Source organism: Lactuca serriola, chromosome 1, assembly GCF_051521515.1.
Source record: "Lactuca serriola cultivar US96UC23 chromosome 1, Lser_US96UC23_V15, whole genome shotgun sequence".
In the NCBI taxonomy this organism is placed as follows: Eukaryota; Viridiplantae; Streptophyta; class Magnoliopsida; order Asterales; family Asteraceae; genus Lactuca; species Lactuca serriola.
In genome coordinates this window covers 237,157,675-237,165,075 of record NC_136408.1, presented here as the reverse complement: position 1 = coordinate 237,165,075, position 7,401 = coordinate 237,157,675, and the positions used below count along the sequence as shown (strand labels likewise).

General features: G+C 31.7%; 1 non-coding gene across 1 annotated transcript; it reads right to left on the bottom strand.

Moving 5' to 3' along the window:
* Window positions 1-6,503: 6,503 nt before the first annotated feature.
* LOC145080795 (small nucleolar RNA R71) lies at window positions 6,504-6,608 on the bottom strand. Its single transcript, XR_013695379.1, has one exon. It is a non-coding gene; the product is annotated as a small nucleolar RNA R71 (small nucleolar RNA).
* Between the last annotated feature and the right edge of the window lie 793 nt (window positions 6,609-7,401).

The window sequence follows — 7,401 nt, the reverse complement described above, 5'->3', positions numbered from 1 at the left end:
TATTAAATAAGATATTAGAAAATTTAATAAGTAAGTTTAATTGTAGCATGTTTACTTATAAATGCAAAATATTGTTAGGACAAAATATTGTTAGAAATTAAGTAATATCATATCTTTTTATAACTAATGTTTTAATAATACAAAGCCATAAGAAAAAAAATTAGTTATTAATATATTAATATATATATATATATATATATATATATATATATATATATATATATATATATATATATATTAATGTTACTATCGAATATCACCTTAATATCATTATGGTTATTAGATTTGTTTTCATCACAATGAACTGGTGTAATCCTAGTTCGGTGAATGGGTTGACCGATGAAAAAATTATTGTTCACCGTTTATATAATCTAGTTGTATATACGACTGATGATGAATTACATGATTCATATTTTATATATCGTAGTGGACGGGTTGGCCTATATAAAAAATAATAGATTGATTTTACTTTCTTTTATAGCATCCTACTGTCATCTGTTTGCATTATAGATTTGTAATATGACAGTCTATCCAATTTTATTTGTATAATGGATATAAGAATAATATACTTTTTTTATAAACAATGTACTGGGATAACGCGGGTTCAAAAAATAGTTAAAATGAACTTAGATATCGCAGATGAAGTTCAATGTTATCAAATGTCACTAACAAAACACAAAGAATTGCAGTCATAAAAATAAATATCTAGCTTGAAAGTACTTTACACCGTGGCTAAAGATGACATGAATTATTGTGCTTTTTGTTATGAATTTATGTCAAAAACCAAATATTTGGCTTGAAGGTATTTTACAGCAAGGCTAAAGATGAAATGATTTAATGTGTTTTTTTTTGTATTCTCAATTCTTACTATTATACCAGGTACTTCACTTGCTTTTATTTTCGTATTATGACATTGTATGTTGAAGAATCTATCTAACATTATCCGATTATAGCATTGTAGTTTTGGTATTTGCTTATATTCTAAAAAATGTATCCAATTACAAGTAAAACTAATGTTATATTTGTGTTGCATTTTTATAATTAGTAAATTCTTAAAATGACAATGTTGTAACATGAATAAATGAAAATATGGTGTTATCAAAAAATAGAAACACACCTAAAATATTTATTCATAATAGCCATGTACTTAAAAACGTTTATCGACAATATTGACATGTAACAAATAATGTACAAAGCCCATAAAAGTAGTAAAAATGCAACTGTATTGCTATTATCTGTAAGGAAATGAAAGTACATTGTAATTAAGGGGAACATATAAAGTACATTGCCCCCATTGGTTGATAGAGTAAAGTACCTAACGGTTTCACGTATAATTCCCTTTCCTAAGATGACAATATAAATATCCCACTTTGAGCTACATGGATGAGTTCAAATTATTTTACAGTTTGAGCTCCTGCAATTATAAAACCATTAAACCCAACTAAACATTGAGTTATTTTTCAAAACATAATTAAAAATTAAAAATAGTTATTTAACACACTAGTTTTGAAACAATCCATTTTTGGTGAATATCTGATAAAGATAAACCAGCCATCTATTTGGAAAAATATTAATAAGTAACAATGTTTTTTAAGTTAACCACATAGCTCACGCTAATAAAGATAAGAGGAAATTAGATTTATGGTTCCTAAGTAATGTTGATTTTTCTCAAATTTGGTCATAATGTAATGCATAAGTAATGGTTCCTTCCACATTGTCAGAGATATCGATCCACCTCCCAAAGCAAAAAACAAAATTGTAGGAAAGGAGTCTAGCTAGTATTTAGAGCAAGGTTGTATCTTCAAAGATTAATCAGACCATGCTTTGTTTTGTATCACATGGTGAAAGAAGCTTCATACACATCATCATGCTGAATTAAAATATATAAAAATTATTTTATTTGAAAATGTGTATTCTATGATAGCATTCTAGACTACAACATATCAAACTGTTCATCATGTTATAGATAAGTTGTTATATTTTTTATTGTTTGTCGCATTCTAGACACAAGGTACCCATTCCAAACATGTCAAAACATGGATTTAGTATAAGGAACAAGCAACACTAACACCCTATTCCCAGTTCTTTAAGGACAAAACTGCAAGATTGGTCTCTGTGGTTTTCAGAAAAGTTTGGGAAGGGTCCCAAAAGTTTTCAACTTGCATGGAAGATCCAAAATCAAGGTTTTTCTGTGTTTTTGGTCCATAATACACTTGAAAAGTTGACTTTACCCTTTAAATTTCTTTTTTCTATTTTCTTTATGTATTTTGGTATTTAAATAATTAAAAATAAAAGATAAAAAATAAAAACTAAATCTCACCCACCTCCTCTCCACCGTACCCCAATTTCTCTCTCCCTCTTTCTTTTGACTCTCTTTCCCATCTTCTTCTTCATCACACATTACCGTTAAATCACAACTCACTAAAATATTAACAAAACACCTAGAATCTGCCACAACATTCTTCTTCAATGAGTTTACAATTCATCGAAATGTATAAAATTATTGTAGAAGCAAAATCCAACAAAAAAAAATCAAATTTATTTGCAATTATTCCTAAAACACTTAAAATTAGAACACCAAAATCCATCCTAATTAAGTGTATTGTAATGTGAAAATTTTTAGTGGAGACACCAAAGTCATTAAGGGTCGATTTCCTGATACAAGATTGGCTTTTTCTGAATAGCCACATAGAATATTTTTGTAATCAAAACAGGAAGAATAAGGTGAAGGTGTTACAATCACAAGTAGAGTTAGTTCCCAGATGGACCTCAAGTCAAATTGCATCCCAACACAAACTCTTCAAGCTCTTGATGACCACAAACCGAGCAACAATATCCAAATGACAAAATCTCGCTAAATCCATTGTAGAAAACATGTGATGTCCAAAAAAATTTGACTTAGTGGGTTTCTTCCATGAGTAGGAAAAAAACACAAAATTAGTGTTAAACACGAATCGTAGAAAATGATCAACACAATGATGAACAAGAATTGCAGAAAATCAAAATAAAAATTCTAAACCAACCTAGAAATTTGCAGAAGACACAAAATCAAAATCTAGATTGAAACCCTAAAATATTATGGCAGCTAAGGGAAAGATATGTGTATGTCTCCACAAGTTAGAACGTTTCAAGCTTTCAGATTTGTTACTAGATTCAACATTGTCGACTTCATTAAGGTTAAGGTAGGTTTTAAGCTCCAAGACGTAAATCCACTAGTTCAGGAAGGAGGGGGAATGGAGGCGATGAGAGGTAAAATACTCACCAACGAGATGGGGTGGCTACCATTAGTTCTTCTATATGGGGTGAGACACATGCAGACGATCTGAAAGTCGATGTCTTTTTGATGAAGAGGGAAAGAACACAAGAAAGAAATATAGGGTGGGGTGGGGTTTGTAGGCCCAAATTTTCTTTTGTTTTTTTCTTTAATTATAAAATAATTAATACAAATATAGAACATGTAAAAAAGAAATAATAAGGGCAAAATAGTCTTTTCAAATTTTCAAGGACGAAAATCATAGAAAAAGTTTGATTTTGGACCTTCCATGCAAGTCGAAAATGTTTTGGACCCCATCCAAAGTTTTTTACAAACCACAAGGACTAATTTTACAGTTTTGTCTTGTTTAAGACTCCACAGGCTAATTAATAATCCACAATAACATTCTACATTTTCTGATTCGAAAAAGTGTGACTGGCCAGACTAGTGCACAATATTTCGGACAAGGTTTACACATCCTAGAGTACGGGGTTTTTGTACATAACACCATAATAATGAAAGAAATAAGTAATGAAAGAAAGAACACACTCGGGAAGCATGAATACACCTGTGAAACCAGAATATCTTCACACTAAGGTCTGATTTTTTCCTATTTCTAAGAGTTTGAAATGCTATTCCTTGAAAGTGGTGGGTACCACATTCCAAAAGTTCTCTTAGTAGGGAGACCACCCAAATCTTCCAGAACCACATTCAGATATGGATTGACCCTTTTCTAACTAGTTGGTTAGTTTACCAATTAACAATATTGAAAGTTATGTTATGGTAATTTTTATCAATATCTCATCTTTATGGCATGTGTCTGCACCGTTTTAAGTAGGAGAGTAATTATAGTTGTACATGGTAATTTTGTAAGCCTTCAGATCACTTTAAAGATATCTTGAAGCTATTAGAAACTTGCTAGTATTAATACACGATCCTTCCTTTTTTTGTTTCATATTAATGATTTTTATGGTTTTTGTATGTATCATTTAATGTATTGAATTATCTTGATTTGTATTCTGCCTTCAACTTCTTTTTCTTTTTCTTTGAAAGTCACAAATTTATGAAGTGGCTTACCCCTAGGAGAAATTTTTTTTCACTTATATTGCCATTTTTATACACATTTTTAGGAAATATTTTAATACATTTTATTTAATATTTTGGTTATTTGCAAAGATATATGATACTTATAAGATCAAATTATATTTTGCAGCCAAAAGGAAAAATCTTGAAGATTGAGGACCATAAATGATAAGAAGTGGAATGAGTGTTCTAAAAGAAAAATCCTTGCGAAAAGCCCAAATTACGACATGGCGGTACAATTCACGATGTGAAATGAGTGTTCTAAAAGATAAGTGTACGAGATGTCAGAGTCCTTACCCGATAAGGATTTATCTAAAGTACACGACGTGAAATCCTTGTTCATGTCATGAAATGTGAAATAAAAACTATAAATACTCATTCACTTTCATGGTTTGAGGAGGCTTGGGAGATTTTCAAAGAGATTTCTGGAGAAGAATTGTTCAGAAAAACCGAGATTAAACATTCTAGTAAGGATATCTAACTAAAGATCAAAAGATTGAAGAATAAATTCATCATCCTCGTTTGGTACACTATGATTATTTCTTTTATTTCTTAATTTTTGTTCATGTTTTCAGCCATGAGTAGCTGAATGTAGTAGCTTCCATTTAGCTAGATGAAGCTTAAACTCTAGGGTATAGTTTAATGAATTATGGATTTTAAGTGTTGGTTATGAGCTTGTGTTTGATTATTTCTACCTAGCATGTTAATATTTGATACTATGATTGCTTGAATTCAGGTTTTGTGTAGCTTACTGAACATTAAATTACATGAACTTGTTAGTTAGTAGTTTAACTACCATTAAATTGATAGAGCTAGGATCAACCAAATCTTTAATAAGTGATAAAACTAACTAATTTAGCTGTGTTGGTGAACATAAATTATGACCATAATTGTGTTTATTTAGATCAATCTTACATACCTTATCTACGTATTATAACTGATTCTATGTTTGCTAGTGTATGACAATACCTAGTTTTACATGGATTAATTAAAACATTAGTAAATTTGGACTTGAATTGCTAATAAAATAATATTAGATAACCAACATTAATAATCCATAATTAATAGCAAACCATAGAGGAGAAGTAGATTCGAACTAATTTGAAGTGTTTTAGTAATTGATTGAAATCGTTACTTAAGTGATTAAGTTTGTCTGAACTAGCAAAATCAGATTAAAACCAATTAAACTCTTGTTTGTTTTAGGTTATTTTTTATTAGTTAAATTAGTTAATTAAATTTGTTCCCTGTGTTCAAAACCTGACTGTTAATGCTATATTATTTGTGAAAAGTTACACCGCCTTAGGTCGTAATAGTTATTTAAATAGTTGGTAAAACTAATAAGTGTAGCAATATTACGTGCATCAAGTTTTTGGCGTTGTTGTCAGGGAACCGCTATTTAGTTTTAGATTTAATTATTTTAGGTTAATCGATCCTATTTTTGGGTTTAAACCTGCAAAAAGTTAATTTTTAGCATTAGTTTTTTTGAATTTCTAAAATCACAACGTGAGCCTTAAGCCCACGACCCGTGGATCCAATACACCTTTTATACCACCGCTTGAAGATCCATAGTCAATCCTTCGTAAAAAGACGAACAAGAATGTAGGAGAAACCAACCCACCAAAGAAATCACCATTCAAAGATATTCAATAGGTTTTTGGTAAGAAGATAGGAAAGAACACAGCAGAATAAAGCAATCCCCCAAAGGACGAAAGCAAGGTTGAAAGCTTTGAGAAGACTACTAATACACAAGAATCAAAATACGAGTCTGAAACCGAATCAGAAAAAGAAGAGACATTGCCGACATTTTGATGGAAACATACAATCAGAGAATTCGAAAGGAAACCGGTCTAGGTTTAGTGCAACCCGTGATTTCCGCCACCGCAACATTCGAGCTTAAAGGACATATTCTTTCCGTGCTTAAGGATGTTCCATTTTCCAAGAAATATCATGAGGATTCTTGTAAAAACTTGATGAACTCAATGACATCGTGGATTACTTCAACATTCCAAATGTTCCACAAGAGACGGTGTTATTGAGAAAGCTTCCATTCACTTTTAAAGGAGCTGCTAAAGATTGGTTGAAGGAACTTCAACCTGGTCCCATTACTACATGGGCACAAATTCATGAAAAAATCTTAGAGCAATTTTGCCCACCATCAAAAGTTTCTAAACTCAAAAGGCGATAGCTAACTTTGAATAACAACCGGGTGAGTCACTTTATGAAGCATGGGAGTGTTACAATGGATTACTTCGAAATTGCCCCCAAACGATCTAAATGTGCAATAAGAAGTATCAATCTTCTATGATGGGGTAAATGTGATGACAAGACAACTCGTTGATTCTCAAGGACCTTTGACAAGGAAAAATCATGCTGAAATTAAGGAGCTATTTGAAGAGTTTTGTAAGCCTTCGCGTAAGTACCACAATCCTTGAAATGATGGGGCAAAAAGATTTAGGAGTGGCACATCTGAGGATATGGTAGATGTGTTAGTTATGTTGAATAATATGGACCGATGAATGAAAAATATGGACCAATCAATACATGCTATTTGTGTGGGTTATGAAAGATACAATGGTCCACATTTGACAAAAGAATGCCATTTGGATGAGAACAGGAATAAGAAAGCTCAAGTATGCTACTCAAGTGGAGACCGCTACAATGAAGAATGGAGGAAGCCAAAAAAAGAATGGTTGCCATACGATGAATACAAAAAGCAAAAAGAAGAGAAATTTAGGCAAACTGGTCGAGGCTTTTACTAAAAAGAGCGAACACAACCTCAACCGCATGTCATGGCCATCGAAACTGAAGAAGATACTATTTCTGAGTTCCTAGAAGCCCTAGGAGAATATCCAATTCAACCCAAACCACAGCAAAAGAAGTCGAAAATTGAAGACAAAATTTCTGGTGAATCCTCAACTTCACGACATGGAGATTCAATCTCCACGACATGGACACAGACTGATAAGAAAAATCATTCTTGCACTCAAGTTTTTCGCCATCCGCTAGTGTTTCCTTCTAGAGCAAGAGTTCACCCACTGGAGCAAGAACATCTGAAATTTATGAAG